The sequence below is a fragment of the Suncus etruscus genome, chromosome X (genome assembly GCF_024139225.1).
Source record: "Suncus etruscus isolate mSunEtr1 chromosome X, mSunEtr1.pri.cur, whole genome shotgun sequence".
Taxonomy (NCBI): Eukaryota; Metazoa; Chordata; class Mammalia; order Eulipotyphla; family Soricidae; genus Suncus; species Suncus etruscus.
The window spans coordinates 119330674-119355385 of NC_064868.1; the positions used below are offsets into that span (position 1 = coordinate 119330674).

At 38.3% G+C, this 24712-nt stretch overlaps 2 pseudogenes; both read left to right on the plus strand.

Annotated features, from left to right (window-relative positions):
- The window catches only part of LOC125999027 (MICOS complex subunit MIC60-like), a 39309-nt pseudogene extending 23468 nt beyond the window's left edge, over nucleotides 1-15841 (plus strand).
- Nucleotides 15842-24132: 8291 nt separating this feature from the next.
- The window catches only part of LOC125999028 (citrate synthase, mitochondrial-like), a 51059-nt pseudogene continuing 50479 nt past the window's right edge, over nucleotides 24133-24712 (plus strand).

The following is a 24712-nucleotide window of genomic DNA, read 5'->3' on the forward strand; positions in this document are numbered from 1 at the left end:
ATAAAAGGATGAATTCATGTTTTAGACAATTCCCAATGGGGAAAAAGCCTTAAATTGTATCAATACAACTGTGGTCCAAAGATTTATGTGTGTGTAGAACCATGGGACAATGGTGGTGGTGGGGGAATTCTGGTACTCTGAGGTGCTGCAGCACTACAATTATAAAACAGTAATATTGGTACTACTTAAGGCAATAATAACAACAAGTTAAAAATCAAGCCTTGGAGGCTGGAACAGTGGCGCAAGCATTTGCTTTGCATGTGCTAACCCAGGATGGACCACGGTTCGATCCCCCATCATCCCATATGGTCCCCCAAGCCAGGAGTGGTTTCTGAGTGCATAGCCAGGAGTAACCCCTAACATCACTGGGCGTGGCACAATTCCCCCCCCCCAATTCAAGCCTGGCATAACTATACATTATAAAAAAATAGAAACAACCACTTTTGGGTTGAGGAGAGAGCTCTAAAGATTATAGCACACATTTTGCATGTGGAAGACCTGGGTTTGATCCTTGACAGTGCCTGGTTCTCCAAGAATAGTACCTGAACATTGTGGATTATGGCCAAAATTTTTTTTAAAAATCTCAGACACATTAAAAAGAAATAGTAGGGCCGGGCGGTGGCGCTAAAGGTAAGGTGCCTGCCTTGCCTGCGCTAGCCTTGGACGGACCGCGGTTCGATCCCCCGGTGTCCCATATGGTCCCCCAAGCCAGGAGCAACTTCTGAGCACATAGCCAGGAGTAACCCCTGAGCGTTACCAGGTGTGGCCCAAAAACCAAAAAAAAAAAAAAAAAAAAAAAAAGAAATAGTAACTTGTGCTTTTTTGACATGTATCTTCTAGATGTGGCTCAAAATCAGATAGATATTTTGTTTACTTGATTTGTTTTCTATTTTTTTGTTTTGGAGTCATATTCAGAAAGTGCACCCAAAAATCATACCTGGTGGTGTACAGGAGACCATATGCAATACACAGAATCAAACCCAGGTTAACTGCATGTAAGGCAAACATCTTACCCGCTGTACTATCTCTCCAACTCCATAAACTGTTCTCTATTTGACTGGTATATAATTGTCTCGAACTTCTGCTATTGCAAACAATATTACAAATACATTGGAAACATCATTTTGCAGATGTGGGACTGTGACAGGAGGGCTAATAACTGCTAGGCCATTAATTATACAACTTGGTAAAAATTATATCTCTGTACTGCTTATACAAAATTTACACCCGAATTAGAAACTTATGGGTGCCTATTTTCCTCTCATTGAAAGTACCTACTAAACCTTTATGTAGTTGACAATTTAATAGGTGAAAAGGTATCACAATTAAAACGTATGTCTCTCAATGTGGGTGAGCTTCAGTAATTTTGACCTTCCCAAAGCAGTTTTCTATCTTTGTGAAGGGTTGGAATTGGGTCACACTTGGCAGTTCTTCTAGATTTCTCCAGACTCTTCTTGGAGGTTGCTCTCAGCACAACTTGGGGAATCATGGGGATGGGGATGAAAGCAGGGCCAGCCTTAGGTGAAGCAAGCTTAACCTGTATTATGCCTGTGGTACAGTTTGTTTCATTTTTTTTTTTTTTTTGGTTTTCGGGCCACACCCGGCGATGCTCAGGGGTTACTCCTGGCTGTCTGCTCAGAAATAGCTCCTGGCAGGCACGGGGGACCGTATGGGACACCAGGATTCGAACCAACCACCTTTGGTCCTGGATCAGCTGCTTGCAAGGCAAACGCCGCTGTGCTATCTCTCCGGGCCCAGTTTGTTTCATTTTTGTTTGTGTTTGGTGAACTGTAAATCTATATTTTTCACCTGTTGACCTTTGTTATAAGAACTGTTTATACATTATGGAAACCAGCGCTATAATTTGAATATCCAATATTGTTCTATCTCATCTTATTGTTATTGTGTATTTTCCTCTGCATTAATTTGCATATTTTATGCATTTGAGTTGTAGCCTTTATATGGTTTCTGGAAATTTTTTTTCTCACATTGGAATTTGTTTAAGTTCCTGTTAATTTTGTGTACTTAAAAATATTTAGGACAGAAAAAAATGCTCCATGTACCCATAATTTGCATGCAAGAGGCCTCATATTTGGTATCCAGTACTGCTTTACCCCCTGAGAAATGTCAGAACAAATGCTTGTGGTCACAAGCACTGAGTTTGAATTATCCACCGAGCACCATCAGATGTGGCCTCAGAAACAAACATTTAAATATCTGATGATCAATCTAAGTTTATATGTTTAGCTATGTTTTCTCCTATAGATTTTTTTTTTTTTGGTTTTTGGGTCACACCCGGTGATGCTCAGGGGTTACTCCTGGCTATGCGCTCAGAAGTCGCTCCTGGCTTGGTGGACCATATGGGACGCCGGGGGATCGAACCGCGGTCCGTCTCCTAGGCTAGCGCAGGTAAGGCAGGCACCTTACCTCGAGCGCCACCGCCCGGCCCCTCCTATAGATTTTTAAAACTTTTTTGGGGTCATACCCGGCAGCGCTCAGGGATTCCTTCTGGTTCTACACTTAGAAATCACTCCTGGCAGGCTCAAGGTACCATATGGGATGTCAGGATTTGAACTGCCATCCTTCTGAATGCTATCTCTCCGGTCCCTAGATTATTATTTTTTTAAATTTCATTTGAGGCACAATGATTTACAGAACTGTTATCAATAAGGTTTTGTGCATAATGTACCATCCCCTGCATCAGTGTCCACATTCCTCCACCAAAGTCTCAATGCTGCTGTCCACCACTTCAAACACTTCTGCTATGTAAGTGCAATTCTACAAATTAGTTTTCATTTTCTGTTGCCTTTGGCTATTTCTTATTTTCTTACTATATTTCTTCATATCCCACATCTGAAAACAATCATTCTGTGTCTGACCCTGTCTTTCTCACTTCACTCAGTACAATATTGTCCAGATTCATCCACAAAACGAATGCCCAGCAGATTATTTTAATGTAGTCAAATCTATCAGTTTTTCCTTTTCTTTCTTTTTATTTTGTTTTTGGTCACACCCTGCAGCACTCAGGGGTTACTCCTGGCTCTATGTTCAGAAATAGCCCCTGGCAGGCACGGGGGACCATAGGGGATGCCGGGATTTGAACCACCATCCTTCTGCATGAAAGGCAAACGCTTTACCTCCATGCTGTCTCTCCAGCCCCAAATCTATCAGTTTTTTATTATGAATTTTATACTTTTTAATCTGGTTGAAATGGTCTTTAGCCTTTAATTTTATTCCATTTCTTTTCACTTTGCTGTTGTTCCTTTTGTGGTTTAATTTGGCAATTACACTGGGGTACCACTTCAAACTCTGTGCTCGAGATCATTTGAGGAGTTGTTTGGGGGGGGGAACTATGCAATGCCCAAGATGGAACTAAATGTCTTCAGGTTATCCTTCTGTCTTGCAGTGCAAACACATTTTGTTGGATGAGCTGAACACTCTGTGTGTGGTGTTGAGCATCATACTGGCAGACTGCTGTTGATTAAACTCTTGGTCTTATGCATATATGTCAGGTTCTATACCTATCAGTAGCACTGCTGAGCTTTTAAATGTTCCTTTCTGTGCTGGGGAGATAGTACAGTGGTTAAGGCACTGGCATTATGTGCAATTTTGTTCTCTGTTTTCCACATTGTACCTTGGGCAACACCAAGAGCAAGCCCTGAGCACCAAACAAAAACAACAACAACAACAACCAATCAAAAAACCAAGCAAGCAAATAAAGTTCCTTTCTGTTATAAATATATATGTCATAAATATATCTAACTAATTTGTTTCCTACCATATTTGGACAGGAATGAAATGTGGTGTCTTACACATGCAAGGCATGCTCTCTACCACTGAGATGCACGCCCAGCTCCTATTTCAGTTTCTTAAAAAACTAATCCAGCTAGAATTAATTTTGGCATAAAGAATGTTATAGGGGTGTCGTGTTATGTCTCTAGCCAGTTGTTGCTACACCATCTGTCTAGTACAAATGTTTCCATTAAGGATTTGAACTGTGTTGTTCTATTCCTAGGCTGAAGTTTCCTTATATATTTGGCTGTCTTCTGTCCCTTTGTCATGTATGTCTGTTTAATGCATACATGTTAAAGTCTTTTCAAAGCCAGGATGTTAAGCAAACATAAATCTAGTCTAAGTTTATTTTATATAGTCAATGGATGTAAAATTTTGTCAAATACCTCTTCAGTACTTATGAAAAGTACTTATGAAACTGTCGAACTGTTAAATATTTATACTAATGGTTTGCAAAAGTGGAAGTGATGTTCTTTCTGGGGACCTGGGGATAGTTCAGTGATAAAGAGCCTGCCATGTAAACATGAGGCCAAGAGTTTGTTTGCCACGTCGAGTGTAAACTCAGTAATACTTCTTTTGTGATACTTGGCATCACATCAGTGTGTGAATGATATTCAGTGTAAAACAATCAACTGTGTTTAATCATTACAACTAGTTAGACAACCCCTAAACATCACAACAATGGCAACAATAACATAGGGAAGGAATGGTAAAAAGATTCTTTCAGAATTAAGCCATAATTATTTTAATGAATAATTCTACTTTTAAAATATTTCATTTAGCAGAGTTTATTCCTGCCATTGATGAAGTGCTGAAGTGATTAGAAATTAGAAAACCTTTCCATGCCAAGGTGCCAACCCATTTTTTTGGGGGGGGATCACACCCGGCAGCGCTCAGGGGCTACTCCTGGCTCTACACTCAGAAATCACCCCTGGCAGGCACAAAGGACCATATGGGATGCTGGGATTCGAACCACCGTTCTTCTGGATGCAAGGCAAACACCTTACCTCCATGCTATCTCTCCAGCCCTCAACCCATTTTTCTAAAATATATATTTTCTTCTTCTCTTTTTTCTCTTATTTTTCTCCTTTCTCTTCTTTTCTATATTTTAGCTAATTATTTACTATCTTTTCTTAACCCAATTATTTCTTAAGTGTTCAGACCCAGACCATGAGGGTCAGGCCTCCAACAAAAACCTAAGAATAGATCTCTAATGTCTGTCTACAAGTGGGCATGTGTTTGAATACAGTGGACTTCCCTATGTCTACCCAATCTATATTATAAACAATCCATGCCTATATTGTATATAACCTCTCCTATATATTATCCCTCCTCCCCCCTTCAGAACTTCTATCCTCTTGTCCTCCCAAACCTGATCCATTTTTCCTCCCCATTTAACCCTCTGTACCCTCAGTTCTTAACTCATGAGGTACCAAGACCTAACTGCCCCAATAAGCCACTACCCAGCTCCCAAAGTGAAAGGACATGCTCTCAGTCCCACATCTCATGCTCTGCCAAAAAGCTGCAACCACCACTCCTGCTGACTCATTCTATGTGGCCCTTCTCACACACATCCCTGGGTGCAGACTGTTGTATACTACTGGATTCAGCTCCAGAAGTACCCTCAACTCAAGGACACTACCTGATTCCTTAACTGCTGTAAACCATTGTTCAAACTCAATAAGACTTTTATGTGGGATGAAAATGTGCCATGGATCTCACCTTCCCCAAGAATATCTCAAAAGGCTCAATGGAAATATCTATATTTTCCTTGTATGTTTAATATCTCAATAGTCATACCTCTTAGTATTAGTATTATGTTTATACCCAAAGATAAAGGTAGCCTCCATCCTTTTTTATTTTTTATTATTATTAATTTTTAAATTTATATAGGTATATTTTTTTCAAGTTTTTTTTTTTTTTTTTGCTTCAGCTTAGTATGAAATTCTAGAAGAAAAGGTTTTGCTTGAGATAAAATCTCAGGTCAAAACCAGGGCAGAGAGATTGTATAACTCTTACTCCCAAATGCACCAGCAATCTAATATGGCACCATTCACTTTTGCATAGACACACTAAAAAAGGGGAAAACTTATGCACAGAAACAAGCTCTTATCTATTAGGGATAAGAACCCATAAACTTTATAATAAGGGGCACCTCCCACCCTGAACATTTGTCATGGGGACTCGAATTAGACTCCACGTAATTGGGCAATGATCGTTCAGCCTCAAACCCCAGATCTCAACCATAGAACCAACACAGCACCAGGAACAGCACCTGCAACAGCACCAGGAACCAAACTCCCCCGGGGAGTTCCTAATACTGTTCTGGCACCAACTTAAGCCAGGTTAATATCACACACAGATGGTGAAGAAACAGCAACAACTTGATCTAAGAGCAGGGTGACTTACCTAACCACCTAACGGTAAGATGAAATCAGAAGACACTCTATCCTTTGATCTGTGCAAAAACCAAGATCACTAATTACAGAAGACTGACTTTGACAATTGGCGACTGAGCAGAACTTTTTATGAGACCAATAAGAAAGATTCCTGCCTAGGTTTTGGCCTAGGATTTGTACAAAAACCAAGATATCTAATTCCAGAGGACTGACTTAGACAGCCAAGACTGAGCAGAAGTTTTGGAACTGTATCTAAAGACTCTATCCTAGGCTTCGTTCTAGGATCTGTGCAAAAACCAAGATCACTAATTACAGAAGATGGAACACAACAACTGAGATGGAGCAGAAATTCTGTAACCATAAAGACTCTATCTTAGACCTCGTCCTAGGATCTGTGCAAATACCAAAACCTCTAATGACAGAGTATTGATTTTGACAATCACAACTGGGCAGAACATTTCCTGACACCATAAAAAGATCTTGGAGTTTGACATTGAGCATGTCTGGAGCATGTAGTTGTTCCCATGACATTATGCTTCAAGGGTGGAGAAATCCTGTATCTCTTAGGCCAAGGGAATCCCCATTCTAATTTCCCCAATACTTACTGTGCCTATGCAAAACAAGACAAAAAAAACCCCACAAAACCTTGCCACACCAGCCCTACTTCCTTCCTTCCTTCCTTCCTTCCTTCCTTCCTTCCTTCCTTCCTTCCTTCCTTCCTTCCTTCCTTCCTTCCTTCCTTCCTTCCTTTCTTTCTTTCTTTCTTTCTTTCTTTCTTTTGTTCTTTCTCTCTTTCTTTCTTTCTCTCTTTCTTTCTTTCTTCCTCTCTTTCTTTCTCTCTCTCTTTCTTTCTTTCTTTCTTTCTTTCTTTCTTTCTTTCTTTCTTTCTTTCTTTCTTTCTTTCTTTCTTTCTTTCTTTCTTTCTTTATATCTTTATATTTCTTTCTTTCTTTCTTTCTTTCTTTCTTTCTTTCTTTCTTTCTTTCTTTCTTTCTTTCTTTCTTTCTTTCTTTCTTTCTTTCTTTCTTTCTTTCTTTCTTTCTTTCTTTCTTTCTTTCTTTCTTTCTTTCTTTCTTTCTTTCTTTCTTTCTCTCTCTTTCTTTCTTTCATTCTTTCTTCTTGATGTTTAGTTGTTTATTGTTGCTGCTATGTTTTTTGTCAATGCTTCTTTTGTTTTCTTTATCCCTTTCTTCTTTTAAATTGATATTGATAGCTCCTAGATGGACTCCTCCTATCATTGTTTCTTCCCCCCACCCAACAGAACCACAGAACTTGAATCATCTTGTTCTGCCTCATATATTGAGGAAAAAAATTAAAAAGTGGATGGCACCAAGAGCAAATAGTAGCATGAACATTAAGTGGAAATAAAAATGATCAGACTTAAATACCAAACTCAAAGTCAACAACAACCGAATCAAGATTCCCAATCTACAAGTTATATACAAAAGGAACCTGTTGTATTAGCAGTCCAGGGGGTAGAGTGGGGGAGGTATGGGATGTATGCCTGGAACAGGGGCGGAGGGAGGACAACACTGATGGTGGAAATGGCCCTAATTCACTGTGACTATGTGCCTTAAATATAACTGTGAAAGACTTGTAATTCACATTGATCACAATGAAAATTAAAAAATATTTTATAGAGTATTCTGCATTGATATTCAAAAACTATATTGTTTTTATTTGAAATTTGGCTTTTATATTTACATGATAATTGAAATGAAAGTAATCAAGGATTTAAATATTTGCTAGAAAATTTGACTTTTTAATTTTGTTGATTTTATGTTAATTTAAAACTTACAGTCTTGTATAAATATTTATAAAGTGCACCAATAATATTTGCCTGTGTTTTTCTCTATTTTAAAAAGAACATACACATACAAAACAGTAAAATGTGTGTAGAATACTGTGCTATCCCTGGAATTAATTTTGGTGTGGGAGGTAAGATCAAGTTTAGTGTTTATATGAAAATCTGATATTTTTGAAGATCTTAATTATGGGGTGTAACTTTGATAATACTTCTAACTTTTTTCATAGTAATTTTTTATTTTTTCCAGTTTTTTGTTTGTTTTTGGGCTAAACCCAGTGGCATCCAGATGTTACTCCTGACTGCACTCAGAAATTGCTCTTGGCAGAATCAGGGGACCATATGGGATGCCGGGGATCAAACCCCAGACTGACAAGGTCAGCTGTGTGCAAGGCAAACCTCCTATCTCTGTGCTGTCACTCTGGCCTCAAAATTTTCCAGTTTTTATTGATTTATAATACTGTTAGTGATAAAGTTTCATGCATGAAATGCCCTAACACCACATGAACCACTGGAGTGTTAGAGTCTCTCCACCAATGTTTTACGGTCCTCTCCTACTTACTCTCTTCTGCCTTCCTGCATTGGTAAACTACTTTTTATAGGTTTTTATAGTTTTATAGGTTCTGTTGCCTTTGGACATTTGTTATTCCTTTACTATGTTTATTTATGTACTATATGTAAGACAAAATTTTTGTGCCTGTACATCTACTTCTGGACATTTTCATGCTTCATGATACCCTCTTATTACATCTACATAGCAGCAAATTACATGATTTCATCTTTTATTATAGCTAAGTAAAATTCAACTGTGTATGTATACTACATTTTCTTTATTCATTCTTCTATTCTTAGACACTTGGGTTGTTTCCCAATCTTGGCTATTGTGTATAGTGCTGCAATGAATATAGAAGTAGAAATGTCATTTTGAGCAAATATTTAAAAATTTTAAGTGGTATTTTGGACTCCTGGGGTAGATGACAAGAAATAGAATTGCTGTACCATATGGATGCTCAGTTATTAATTTATTGAGAAGTTTCCATATTATTTTCCATAGAGGTTAAACCACTCAATATTCTAACAAACCATAACTAAAGTTCTGCTATCCCCAACACCCATCTCAGGAATGATTAGTTATTTATATTCTGGTTTTTGGTGTGTGTGTGTTTTGGGGAGGGGCACATATATCAGTACTCAGGGATTAGTCCTAGATCTTCACTCAAGAATCACTCCTGGAAGGCTTGGGGAGCATGATAGAAGATGCTAGGGACCGAACCCAGGTAAGATGAGTGCAAGGCAAATGGTGTGCCAGTCTTACTCAATGTTGTTTTGATTTTAATTTCCATGATTACAAATAATAAATAACACCTTTTATAGACATATTGCAATCTATATATTCTTTGATGAAATGAAAGTTCATCTTTTATTTTTAAGATTAATTTTATCAATATATTATATAGCTTGCTTATAAGTTGAGTGCTGATCAAATATTTTATCCCAGTTTGTAAGTCTTTTTGTTCTAATCATTTCTTTTGTTTTGCAGAAGGCTCTTTATGTGATATCAGCCCATTTGTTCATCTATGCTTCTGTTTTATTGGCCAGTGGCAGAGTCGTTGAAGATGCTCCATTTTGAGTTATGCGTATGTTTTCCCTGATACAATTTATGGATTGAGATCTAATATAGAAGCATTTTTGCCAATATTGAATTGACTTTTGTGAAAGCATGGACAACTGGGTCTGAATTAAACTTGTTTTTAATGTGATTGAACAGTTCCCCATTATCATTTGTTGATGATGCTTTAGAATTCTTCAATCAATTTTCAATTGATTTTTGTGTATTGAATGATAAGTGGGTCTGGATGAATTTTTTGTTTGCATGTAACTGACCACTTTTCCCATCATTGTTTATTGAAGAGGCTTTCTTAGATCTACTCCATATACCTAGATTGTTTTTTGAAGATTAGTTTTCAACTTGATCCCACTGACTTGAATACCTGTCTTTATTTCTGGTACCACGCTGTTGTGGTCTTGGTTTTTATAGTTATATAGTATAATTTAAAGTTGGGGAAAGAAATTCTTCCCAATTGTTATTAGGATTTATTTGTAGATTTTTGTGGGTTAATTACTACATATATTTTTCAGGAATTGTGTCAAACCTAGCTGTGTTCACAGATTACTCTTGGCTCTGTGCTCAGGGAACATTTTTGTAGGGCTCAGGAGACCATATGCAGTGCCAGGTATTAAACCCAAGACAGCCAGGTGCAAGCAATGTGCCTTGCCTGCTGTACTGTCTCTCCAATCCACCCCATATAAATTTTCACAGCATTTGGTTCATGTCCCTTAAATGCCATAAGACATTTTATGGAGACTTCACTGATTCTGTGTAATGCTTTGGGTACAATAGTAATTTTGACAATATTTATCCTTCAGATCCATGATCAGAAAATATATTTTGCCATTTCCTTGTATGTTGTATTTATTTTAAAACTGACATAGTTTTATTTGTATAAATCTTGTACCTGTTCTGTTAAGCTGATTCATAGTACATGCCATTTAGATGCATAACAGTGATTCTGATTTTAAAAAATTCTACATTTCTACTTTACTGATTGCATAAGAAATGCCAGTGTTGGGGCTGGAGTGGTGGCACAAGTGGGTGTGACCCCCCCAAAAAAAAGAAAGAAAAAGAAATGCCAGTGTTTTCTGCATTGACTTTAGTCTAGCACCTTATTGTACAAGTTTACTTTTTCTAGGATTAAAAAGAGAGTATTTTGTATTTTATATTTAGAATCATATAATCTTCAAATACCAGTAGTTTGATTTCTTTTTTTTAATTTATTAAAAGAAAATGTATCACATAGTTGACATAACTGATCATAATACATTTGTTTCAGGATGACAGAAAGTGAAGTTGTTAAAAAATAGAAAGAAAATAGAGAAATTTTAAAAAAGGATGGAAAAAGAAGGGGAGAGAGTTCATTAGCAGTTATATTTGTGGAAATTATTTTTATCACCAATAAAGTTATTACAATATCTGAAGGTTTAGTATGCTACCCCCCTTTTTTCTTTAAGATGGGAGATACAAAAAAGATGTGTGTGTATGGCAGATGTCTTTTGCATAGGCAGAGTAAAATATGGAAGGAATTGGGAAGAAAGACCTTTGGCCTAAAAACAGGGAAATCTTACCTCCGAAGTATTTTGGCATAAGTCCAAGTCAAGGCTCCAGGCATACTTGGTCCTCCAACCCGATAGTCATTCTCGGTGGTTAGCTCTTCACCATCACAGTTGTTGCTGTCAAGTAACTGTAGTTATAGATACTGGTCTCTGTATAGGTCCTATGTCAAAGTCTGGGTGCTGTGTAGTGTCTTCTGGTTCCATCTCACTATCAGTTAGTATTGTAGAGAGTTTTGTCCTAAAAGGAGACTTTTGCTATCGTTTGGTTGACAGGGTGACATAAGGACTGTCTTTGGAGTAAGTCATTGCTATGGTGGTAGTGGGGCCTTCCTTGGTAGATTTATGTTCCTGGTGCTGATGTAGGAAACAAAACAAACCTTGTTTGCTTCTGTAGGTGGTATCCATGATTCAAGGGTGAATAGTCAATGTCCAATCAACTGGAGTCTAACCCAAGTCACTATGCCAAGTGTAAGGTCCCACTGCGGTATAAAAATTTTGTGTTCCTATCTCTATTAGATAAGAACTTGTTTGCAACTATTAACCTTTCCCATTTTAATGTGCATATGCAAAAAGGGACATTGCCACAAGGTATTACTAATGCATGTGGGGGTCCGAGGTGTCAAAACCAACAGTCTCCAGAGAGACTTATCTACTAGTATTTCATATTGAACAGATCCTGAAGTTAGGGGAAGTTGCCACTACATAAGAAGATATTTGATATATGGGAGGCAGGATGGAAGCGGTGTGGGAGGACAATTCGGTGATGGGAATTCCTCTGATTCAATGTAAATATGTACCTGGAATATTACTGTAAACGATATGTAAGCCACTACAATTAAAATAAAAATTATGTTAAAAAAGAAGATATTTGATAATGGTTATGCCTATTAAAGGAGTATATCTAAAATAAATATTCAAAGGAAATTTATATGTCCTCTTTAAATCTTTTGAGGTAGGTGAGGGAGGGGTAAGATCCAGGGAGCAGCTTCCATCTGTGATATGGTTTTGTGGAGTCTAGGGAAAATGGCTCTTAACAGTCCCATATCAGGAATTGTTTTCAAGTGGAGGGTTTCTCAGGAACCTGATTTCTTTTCAACAGGATATGTTCACATGTCCTCATATATCTTTCTTGCTAAGAAAGGATACTGTTAACTTATAGTTGTGACAGTGCACAACCTTGTCTTGTGCTTAATTTTTAGAAACAAGACTTTTAGGTGCCAGAGCAAAAGCACAGTGGTAGGGTGTTCACCCGGCAGGCAGCTGACCCAGAACGAACCTGGGTTTGATCCCTGGCATCTCATATGATCCCCTGATCCAGGAACGATTTCTGAGCTCATAGCCAGGAGTAACTTCTGAGCATCACCAGGTGTGGCCCAAAAACAAACAAACAAAAGAAACAAGCCTTTCAGTTTTCACATCTGAATATGATGTTGGATTTTAGGTGTGGGTTTGTGATAATTGGCTCTAATTAAAACTCTTAGCGCTCTCCACCCTGCTAAGAGGCTGTGGACCTGTCAACTGTCGGGCATCACTGTGTGGCCCAGAGTTGTCTCTGTGGGAAATATATCTTTCGTCCATTACAACCATGCCGTAGTTAGTTCTGGGTTGATGCCTGGCAAAATTGCTGGAGCTGGCAGTTCGTTTGTTGGTGGCACTATCCTATCTGCCAAATGGGATTCTCACTTTTGAGAAAGTGTTGAGAAAACCATAGCTTATTCACACAAACTCTTTGAGATGACTCTTGGTGCCCCACCATACAATGTTCCAGTGCCAAAGAAGCAGGTCCAGCCTGTTCCAATGAAGATTTCTAGTATATCAGAGGTTATGAAAGAATCTAAACTACCTGCACCCCAAATTCAGAAACAGAGAGTCTCCAGCTTTAACATGTGACACATTGTCGGTCCCAGCCCCTGGGGTTTAGCTTAAGGACTATAACTGAAATTGGGGCTGGAGAGATAGCACAGTGGTAGGATGTTTGCCTTGCATGCGGTCAACCAGGGAGGGACCTGGTTCGATTCCCAACATCCCACATGGTCCCCCAGTCTGCCAGGGGTGGTTTCTGAGTGCAGAGCCAGGAATAACCCCTGAGCACTGCTGAGTGTGGCCCAACGACCAATCAATCGATTAAGTTTAAAAAAACTAAAATAAAAACTGAAATTGGTGAAAGAAAGCACAAGCCTGCAGCTTCAGCGGGAGCATCTTCAACTTCTGTAAGGGGAGCGATCTCCAGAAGAAGCTGCAGCCCGCTTTGCACAATGGGAAAAGCAAGAACAAGTTAAGGTTCAGTCTCTAGTCAAGAACTGGGAAGAATCACTGGGCTTCACTGATTCAATCATTGTGCAGGCCATTGCAGCTCAGAAGGCTGTGGTGTAGGTCGTGAACACATATTCCAGCGCACTGAAAGCAACCATGGACAGTTCAGAGATTTCAGGTAAGATGAAAGCAGCTCAGTGGTGCAGAGTGGAGGGTGTGCTGAAGGAATGCAGAAAGGTGGTCAATGAGGCTGTTGATGCCTTTCTCAGAGCCAAAGACCATTTAGAGCGGTGGTGCAGCAGTAGGGCATTTGCCTTGCACGCGGCTGACCTAGGACGAACCCCAGTTCCATCCCCCAGTGTCCCATTTGGTCCTCCGAGCCAGGAGCGATTTCTGACCCCAGAGCCAGGAGTAACCCCTGAATGTCACTGGGTGTTGCCCCAAAACAAAAAACAAAAACAAATAAACAAACAAAAGACCATTTACAGAAAATGAAATAACACTTGAGAAAGACCAAGAAAAAGAAGTTGCTGGGGCCAAGCCACATGTAGTTGCGGCAGAGGAAAAGCATCATAGCATGATAGTGGACCTGGATAAGGTGGTTCAAAAGGCCCAAAAGTTCCAGGCAGGCCAAGGTTGTGTCTCCATACCATGACTTGGTGGTCCAGGCATAGGGTGACATCAGACGAGAAATGGACAGTATTACTCCAGGCCTCCAGCCAGCCAGGGTGGAAAGGGAAAAGTATTTCTGGCCTAGCTGACAGGCTGTCTACAGATGATCTGAACTTTCTGACTGCTCATGTGCATCGCCAAATAGAACAGCTCAACAGAGAGGTGGCAGAGCAGAAAGCCAAAGAGAAGCAGCACATTACATTAGCCTGGGCAAAATAAAAGCTGGAAGAAAAGCAGGCATTTGACTGGCAAAAGCAATAGAGCATCACAGATGTGAAATACAGACTGAACAGTGTAATGAGATGTTCTTTGGGTATTGGGTTGAGGTTTGGTTATCCCACTGTTCCCAGAAGGGAAAAGGATATCCCGTACTCCCTATCCAGAGATTACAGGGGAAGCTGTAACAATTCTCTGCAATAAGTAATGCACACAGATATGGAGATTATAGCAGGCAAGAAAACTCACACTATAAGCGGTTCACCCGCAAGCCAGTTGTGTCAACACACAGAACCACAAGCCTCGATGAAAGCTCTCAGCTAAGCTCTCTTGCCTTGTATTTATTGAAATCTAATTCAAGTCCCACCCCAAGGGGAGGGGAAAAACATATGAAAGACAATGGGAAAACAACAGCAACAGAAAATAATTAAGATAAAATGAGAAATATTTGATACAAATGGGAACTATTTCAAAGGCCTCAATTTACCTCATAAAACAGGACAGAAAGATAGAGGAAGTCAGAGATGCCATAGAGAATGAAATGAGAACTCAGCTTCGTGCCCACCCTGATCACTTAGGAGATATTTGGAGGGTGTAGGAACAGGAACTGAAATATGAATTTGAGCCGGACCTGTCTGATAAACTTGCTGATCAAGAATTACAGCTCCGCTGGCTCAGTCAGGAGCAGGTTGACAACTTTACTTGGGATGGAAACACCGCCTGTCCTAGGCTGAGAGGAATTGAACAGGCAGTTTAGAGCCATGCCGTTGCTGAAGAGGAGGCCTGGAAAGTGCACCAGCTGTGGCTGTCAGTTGAAGCACTCAAGTATAGCATGAAGATGGCCTCTACAGAGCAGCCCATCATTCCACTGTGGAGTGCAGTCCAGGCCATCCAAGCCAGCTGCACTGAGAGTGAATTTGTACAATGAGGAGACCCTGACAGTTCGTTTCTATAATGTCTGAAAGTTGGCACGAAGGGTAGCTATCATTGATGAGATCAGAAATAGCTTGGGGCCGGAGAGATAGCATGGAGGTAAGGCGTTTGCCTTTCATGCAGAAGGTCGGTGGTTCATCCCAGATGGTCCCCCGAGCCTGCTAGGAGCGATTTCTGAGCATAGAGCCAGGAGGAACCCCTGAGCCCTGCGCATGTGAACCAAAACCACAAATAAAATTAAAAAAAAAAGAAAGAAAAGAAGGAAATAAATAGCTTGTATCAATATTTCCTCTCCTACTTGCAGTCCTCCTGTCCCCACCGTAGCAATTGAAGACACATGCTGAGCTGCACCCCGAGGATCTGAGCACACCTAAATTATTCTCCTATGCCTCCAATTGCGTTGAGTATGGCGATCTGGAGCTGGCAGCCAAATTTGTAATCAGCTGAAAGGGGAATGACTCTAGGCCAGTGACCCAAGATTGGCTCAAGGAAGCCCGAATGAGCCTAGAAACCAAGCAGATAGCGGAAATCCTGACCACCTATGCCAGCCAGCACTGTGGGAATAGGGACCACCCAGGTGCAGCAAGAGCAGATCCAGTAAGAGTGACATAAAGCCGAATTTGCTGTCCCAGGAAAGCTCTGGTGACAGGCGAAGGGTTTGCAACAGCTCTCAGCATGGCCTAGAGGCAAGCAGTGACAGTGTTGATGTGAATGTTCACACCTGTTGCATTTCTAGTCTTTTCATTTGCTATCATGTCAGTGAACACAGGGAGTACTTGCTTTGCAATTCCTGTAACATTTTCTATTTTTCAGGTTTTACTGATCAGACTGTGAGCCAATCAAAATGTTTGTGATCCCTATTACTATTGATTTTGCCTTGGGAGCAAACTGAATAAAACAAAGATGCAATCTGAAAAACAAATAAATGGCTCTAATTATATTAGGATAATGTCTTGTAAATGGAGTACAATAAATAAATAGTAAATAAGTAAATAGTACAGTGGGTAGGGCACTTGCCTTGCATGCCCAAGATACAACCCAAGAATCCCATACGGGTTCACAAGTCTTGCTAATAGTGATATCTGAGCGAAGAGTAAAGAGTAACCTCTGAGCACTGCTGGGTGTAGCTGAAAATCAAACAAAGAAGAGAAATAAAAAAGTTCCTTCTATCTCATTTTAAAATTATTTGTTTTTAATTTAATGTGATGGATATACTTTTATTTTTTGTTTTTGGGCCAAACCTGACCATACTCACTCATTATTCCTGGCTCTGCACTCAAAAGTGCTGGCAGTGCTCAGGGGTCCATATGGGATGTGGGGAATCGAATCCAGTTCCCCCATAGGAAAAATTTTAAAGCTTAATTATTGCAGTTTTGGGCCCTAACTTTATAGTACTGTTGGATCTAGAGGTTTAGCTATTTACAGATACCAGACCACTAGATGTTTGATTACAGGTTTTGTGATCACTACCACTACATTATTTCAAGACTATATCATCTTTATCCTCTGCTCCATTTCTCTCCTTCCATGACACTCTCATTTCAGAATTTAAGGCAAAGGGTTTGTCATCATTGATGCATTCAGTTCCCTTGTCATATTCTATATACCATAGATTAGTGACAATACCCATTATTTGTCCATTTACAGACTTCTCACAGCATGTTACTTCAGATATATCCTTGTAGCAGAAAGTTGCATGATTTTGTCTTTATAGTAGAATAGTAGTCTTCCATTGTGTTTATGTACCATAGTTTCTTTATCCAAATTATCTGTTCTTGGATATTTGAGTTGTTTTCATGTTTTAATTATTATTCAATAGTACTGCAATAAACAGAAGTGAAAATGGCTTTTCTAAATAGTTTTTGTGTTAGATCTCAAAAAGCATAATTGCTGGGTCATGTGGAAGCCCACTTAGTTTTTTGAGAGATACCAAATGTATTCCATAAAGTATGGAACAGACAGCATTTTCACCAGAAGTGAATGAGGGTCCTTTTATCCCACATCCAAGCCAACACTTGTTCTTTTTCTTTGTGATGTTTTCTAGTCTCTCTAGTGTGAGATATCTTATTATTGAACTAGTGCCTTAAGTACCTTAGATATTATCCCTTTATCAATGTGTATTGGGTGAATAGTTTCTACCAATTTATGGTCAGTCTTTGTATCCTGGTCATCACTTATTTTGTTATGGATGGACCTTACAAATTTTAGGAAACTTCCCTCAATTCCTGTTTTGTTTTCTTTTATCATGAATGGATGTGTGATCTAGTCTAAAACTTTCTCTGCATCAATTGATATGGTCATATGGTACTTATCTTTTTATTAATGTAACGTATAATGTTAATTGATTTGCATATATGGAACCATACCCAAAACCCTGGGATGATTCCCTGTTGATCAACATGTATAACTTAATTAATGTGATGTTGGATTCAGTTACTAAGATTTTGCTAAGGGTTTTGGCATTGATGTTCATCACAGAGATTAGTTTGACATTTTTTTCTGGAAATGTCTCTGTCTGATTTGAGTATTAGTATAATGTTAGTTTCACAGAAGGTATTAGGAAGAATTCCTGTGTGTTTTATGTTTTGAAAAAGCTTAAAGAGTAAAGATAATAAATCTTCTCCGAAAGTTTGATAGAACCCACAACAAACCCATCTGGACCAGTACTTTTGTTCTTGGGTAGATTCTTAATCTTTCACTTTCCTTCTTGTGATCAGTTTGCTTATCCTTTTAATTTCTTTCTTATTCAGCTTTGGGAAATTACATGACATTAAGAATTTATCTATGTCTTTTAGTTTCTCCATCTTAAGATCATAAAGTTCATAGTAACCTCTTTCTATACTTTGAACTACTTTAGGGGCCATTTTAATTTCTCCCTTTTTATCTCTAGTCTGGTTAATTTGAACACTTTTTTCTCTCTTCAGTTTAGCTAAAGAATTAGCTATTTTGTTTATTCTTTTGAAGAACCAATTTTAAGCTCCATTGATACTTCAGATTGCTTTATTGATATCTATGTTGTCCAATTCTGCTATTTTTATTACTATTTCCCTCCTACTACCTTTGGTTTTGTTTTTTGATCCATCTACATTTCCTTTTCCCTCTAAATTTCTTTTGCATTCTGGAAGCTTTGTATATTAATGTAGCTCCATTTGTTTATCTCCATTTGCTTGTTCAGAAGTGTTTTATCATTGAAGCTGTTAGCTTCAATGCCATGAAGAGTTCTGCCTACATTTTCCTCTAAAACCATTAGTTTTAGGTCTCATATCAATGTCTTTAATATATTTTGATTTCACTTTCTTGCATGGTGTTAAAAAGAGGCCTGAGTTCATTTTTTTTTGCTTGAGCCAATCAATTTTTCCACCACCACCTGTTAAAGGGCTTTCTTTGTTCCATGTTGTATTTCTCACTCCTTTATTATAGTTTGATTGATTATATACCTGAGGGTCAGTCTCAAGATTTTCAAGTCTAGTCCATTGATCTGAGTGTCTTTATTCCAATACCATCTGTTTTAATGACTACCATTTCATAGTAGAGTTTGAAATTGGAGAAAGTGATGGCTCCCATTTTCTTTTCCCCAAGGATTAGTCATTCATTAGTTATTGTTTCATAAGAATTTCAGAGTGTTTGATATATTTCTTTGAAAAATGTCATGAGTATTTTTATAAGAATTCAATAAAATCTAGGGGCCGGAGCAGAGGCGCAAGCAATAGGACTTTTGTCTTGCACACACTAACCTAGGACAGACCGTGGCTTGATACCTCAGTGTCCCATATTGTCCCCTGAGCCAGGAGCGATTTCTGAGCGCATAGCCAGGAGTAACCCCAGGACATCATTGGGTGTGGCCCAAAACAAACAAACAAAATTCAATTAAATCTGTATAATGCTATGGGGACTATTGCCATTTTACTATTAGTCCTGCCAATCCTTGTGTAAGGAATTTGCTTCTATCCACTTTCTTGTGTCCTCTTTTATTTCTTGAAGTAGTGTTTTGTTGTTGTTGTTGTTGGTTTTTTTTTGTATAGTTCTTTCACCACTTTCATTGATTCTGAAATACTCGATTTTCTGAGGCACATTAGTGAATGAGTTTGTTTTTATAATACCTCTTTCTTCTCTTTCATTATTTGTAGGAGAGCCATTCACTTTTGCATGTAAATTTCATAGTCTGCCGTTTTCTATAAGAAGCTATTGTTTAGAGAAGCTTTTTAGGTAGTCTTTAGGAATTTATCAACATAATATGTCACTCACAAAAGTAAGAGCTTGACTTCTTTAATTCCTACCTAAATTTTCTGAATGTATTTTTCTTGCTTATCTTCTATAGCAAATACTTCTACTTGTTTGTTCAATGGAATGGTGAGAATAGGCAACCTTGTCTTGTGCCAGATCTTAGAGAAAATGTTTTTAATTTTTTCCCATTGCTATGGGTTTGTGATAGATGGCTTTGAATACATTGAGGAAAGTTCCTTCAATTTCCATCTTATTGAGAGTTTTTTTTTTATCTTTAATGGATGCTGGATTTTGTCAAATACTTTCTATGCATCTAGCAAGATGATAATACAATTTTTATTTTGTTTTATTTATATATTATGTTAATTGACTTGCAGATGTTAAACCATCCTTGCATCCCTAGGATGAATCCCACTTGGTAATGGTGTCCTATTTTTTTGATGAATTGTTGGATTATATTTGCTACTATTTTGTTGAGGGTCTTTGAATCTGTGTTTTTCAAGGATATCAGCCTGTATTTCTCTTATGTTGTGGTGTCTCTGGTTTTAATATCAGGGTGATGTTTAGCTTCATAAAAACTGTGCGGAAGTGTTTTTGTTTCTTCAATTTTCTAGAAGAGCCTGAAAGGGATTGACAATAGTTTCTCTTTAAAAATTTGAAAGAATTAATCAGTGAATACCTCAGGGCCTAGGCTTTTGTTTTTGACGAGACTTCTGATTGCCATTTCAATTTTCTTTTATTCTTCTTCTTTTTTTTTTTTTTTTTTTTGAGCCACAACTGGCAGCACTTAGGGGTTACTCCTGGCTCTGCACTCAGAAATAACTCCTGGCAGGCTTGGGAGGTCATATGGGATGGTGGGGATAAAAACCAGGTCAACAGCATGCAAGACCAATGTTCTATCCCTTGTGCTATTACTCCTGCCACATTTCAATTTTCTTGATATTGATAGTTCTGTTTAGCTATTCCAAATCATCTTATTTCAACCTTTGACTTGTTGGAAGAAACAATGAAATTATCCATTTCTTCTAGTTTCTTTTGTTTCATGGCATAAAGATTCTCAAAGTAATCTTTGTTTATCCTTTTAATTTTAGTGTCTGTTTTTGACATCCCTCCTTTCATTTCTGGTTAAGTTTAATAAGGTTCTGTCTCTCTTGCTTTATGAATCTTACGAATGGTTTATTGATTTTGTTAATTTTTCAAAGAACAAACTCTTGCTTTCATTGATCTTTGTGATTTTTTTTTTTGCGTTTCCTGCTCAGTTACTACTGCTCTATGCTTTATTATTTCCTTTCTCCTGATGGCCTTTGGCTTATTTTATTTTTCATTTTCCTATTTCTTGAGCTGTGCAGGCAAATTATTTATGAGAGTCCTTTCTCTCTTTTTGATGGATGATTGCATACTATAACTTTTCCTCTTAATACTAATTTTCTGTTTCTCAGAAATTCTGATAGCTCTTGTGTGCATTCTCATTTGTTTTCAGGAATGTTTTGATTTAGTCTCTGACCCACTGGTTTTTTAGTAGTGAACAATAAAAATTTTTAGGAGTTATTTCTCCATGCAATATATATTTGTGATATATTTTTGTAGAAGTTTGGTGTGTTTGTGGCTTTGTCTTACCTTAAAGCTTTTCTTCAGTTATTTTAAAGTTGGTTTTGAGTCTATAAAGTTCCTGAGCTGTTGTTTGTCCATGAAGTTCTGTTTGTTTATTTAAATATGAATGAGAGTCTAACTGGGTAAAGTATTCTTGGTGAGGTATTCTTTAAATTTATGCCATAAAAATTCTAATAGTCTCCAAGGATCATTTGAATATCTGTGGTATCTGTTGTGATGACACCCTTTGAGTTCTGATTCAGTTTACTAGGCTCTTCTTTCTCTTTGTGAATCTTGGTACTAATTTTTTGATCTTGTTTATTTTTTCAAAAAATTTTTGTTTATTTTTTTCAAAGAAATGCAATGGCCTACTTGTTCTTTGGGGTTGTTTTTGTTTATATTCCAGTTCATTAAATTCTGCTCTAAATTTTATTATTTCCTTCCTCCTGCCTGCTTTGGGTTTCTTTTGTTGGTCATTTTCCAGTATCTTAAGTTGTGCAGTCAAGTAATTTATGTGGACTCTTTCTTTATTCCTGATGAATACACAGAGATATGAACTTTCCTCATAGCATCACTTTTTCTGTGTCACAAAAGTTCTGGTAGGTTGTGTCTACATTCTCGTTTTTTTTTTCCAGGAATTTTTTAATTTCATCTTTGTTTTTATTTTAGACACAGTGGTTGTTTAGTAATTAGCTATTGAGTTTCCAGGTATTTTAGTTGATTTCTTTTTGAGATTAGCTTCTATTTTCATTCAGTGCATCATGGTCTGAAAAGATAGTTGGAATAATTTTTATTCTATTGACTATCTTTTGTGTTCCAACATGAGGTTTATCTTGGAGATTGTCCCTATGTGCATTTGAGAAGAATGTATATTCAGCTTTTTGAAGATGAAGAGACCTACATACATCTACTTCCATTTCTTCTCTCCATCTACTATTGTGTTGCTTTTAATGTTTTTTTGCCTCAAGTCTATTACCATTTATTTTAAGTATCTTGTTGATCTCTCGTTAGGCACATACATGTTTAGAAATGTAAGTTATTCCTGACAACCCTTTATCATTAAGAAATAACCTTCACTGTCTATTATATTTTTTAGTCCAAAGTTTGTGTCTATACTAGTATTACCAGTGGGGCCTTTCTGAAGGAGTTGTTTGGTTGAAGAATTTTCTTCCAAATTTTTACTTTGATTTTGCTCTTATTATTCACATGTGTTTCTTGCAGAAAGCAGAATATCTGTATCAGTTTTCTTTTTTTTGGGGGGGTCACACCTGGCAGCGCTCAGGGGTTACTTCTGGCTCTATGCTCAGAAATTGCTCCTGGTAGGCTCATGGGGCCATATGAAATGCCAGGATTTGAACCACTGTTCTTCTGCATGCAAGGCAAACGCCTTACCTCCATGCTATCTCTCTGGCCCCTGTATCAGTTTTCTTTCTTTCTTTTTTTTTTTTTTTTTTGGTTTTTGGGCCACACCCGGTAACGCTCAGGGGTTACTCCTGGCTATGCGCTCAGAAGTTGCTCCTGGCTTGGGGGACCATATGGGACACCGGGGGATCGAACCGTGGTCCGTCCAAGGATAGCGCAGGCAAGGCAGGCACCTTACCTTTAGCGCCACCGCCCGGCCCTCAGTTTTCTAATATATCCTGCCATTCCGTGTCCCTTAAATGGTGCATTTAGCTGACTGACACTGAGAGATTAGATTTATGAAGTTTAATGCCATATATCCACAGGATCTTGGCATGCTTGAGGGATTCGTCTTGTCTTAAAGTAGCTCCTTTATTTTTCCTTGTAAAAATGGTTTGAGTTTATGAAATCCCTGGGCTGTTGTTTATCCATGAAGTTGTGTATTGTTCCTTCAAATGTGATTGAGAGTCTGGTTATGTTAAGAATTCCTGGTGAAAGAATTCTTAAAAACGATAGAACCTGCTGAAGCAAAGCAACATGAGGATCAAGTTATGATTAGTCATCTTCAGGAAGAATTTAAGGAAAAAACATATATTCCTTGGAGGCATCTCAGCAAGTAGAAGGAAAGGGAGACAAAAATAACAGAGCAAAACAAAACTCAGAAAATGTGGATGACAATACTTAGAAAACCCTTCAGGAGAAAGAACTAGCTTGTCAGATGCTGTAGAAAAAAAAAACGATTAAAGACTAAAGAGCTGGATTCATGCTTGTTAAGAGAGAAGAAAGCACATAGGACTGAAGTGGAAGAGTTGACCTTAAATATGAAAAATTACAGGCTTTATAGCAGCAAATAGAAAAGAGAAAATCCACAAATACATTGGAAGAAAGTGCTGATGAAAAGTACAAATCACTTTCAGTTCAACCCAGATTACTTGGTAACTGGGAGACTAAGCACAGTAACCTGGAATTTAAATTAGCTGAGGCAGAACAAGAGAAGCAGAAACCTAGTAAGGAGATGGTCAAATTGCAGAAAGATCAAGTGCTGAGGAAAGAGTATTAGCAGGGGGCCGGAGAGGTGGTGCTAGAGGCAAGGTGTCTGCTTTGCAAGCGCTAGCCAAGGAAGGACCACGGTTCGATCCCCCGGCGTCCCATATGGTCCCCCAAGCCAGGGGCAATTTCTGAGTGCTTAGCCAGGAGTAAACCCTGAGCATCAAACGGGTGTGGCCCGAAAAAAACAAACACAAACAAACAAACAAAAGAGTATTAGCAGGAATTGGATATAATGAAGAAAGAACATGAGCAAGAAATGGAAGAAAGAATAAGACAGGAACAGGAAGATCTTGAGTTGAAGCACAATTCTATATTAAAACGGCTAACGAGGGATTTTACGACGCAACTGGCAAACCCAACTACAATCATGCTTGTAATCATGGTGCTTAAATAAAGATTTTATTAAAAATTAACAATAGAGTTGTAAAAAAAAAACATTAAAAAAGAACAGGAGTTGGAGGTGACCATAAAAGAAGCCATTGATAAAACCCAGGAAGTAGAGGCTGAGCTTTTGGAGAGCCATCAAGAAGAGACAAAATGGTTAAATAAAAAAAATTGCAGAGAAAGAAGATTATCTGAAAAGAATAGCTAAAAGATGAAGAAATCCTTGATGCTCCTGAAGAAGAAATGACTGCAAAAGTAATGGACCTGCAGACTCAACTTGAGGAGCTGCAGGAAAAATATCAGCAGCAAAGTCTCCATCAAGAAGAGGTGAACCTGGCAATGATAAAATAACAATTATGGAGTTCCAGACACAACGCAGACAGAAAACTGCTCTAGTTGGTGATTCAAAGTTAAAAGAGCAAGAGTTCGGGGCCGGAGAGATAGCATGGAAGTAAAGCGTTTGCCTTGCATGTAGAAGGTCGGTGGTTCAAATCCCGGCATCCCATATGGTCCCTCGAGCCGCCGGGGGCAATTTCTGAGCACAGAGCCAGGAGTAGCCCCTGAGCGCTGCCGGTTGTGACCCAAAAACTAAAACAAAAACAAAACAACAAAAAAAAGAGCAAGAGTTCAAAGAACAGATTCATAATATAGAAGTCTGTTTGGAGAAGTACGGAAAGAATGTACACGGGGCAAATGCAGAGACCTCCTCTAAAGTTGGCAATTTATATCATTCTGATGTCTCACTCTTAGGAGGACTTACTGAGTTTGAATATTTGTGAAAAGTGCTTTATGAGTATATAGTGGGTCGTGCTAAAGTTTCCTG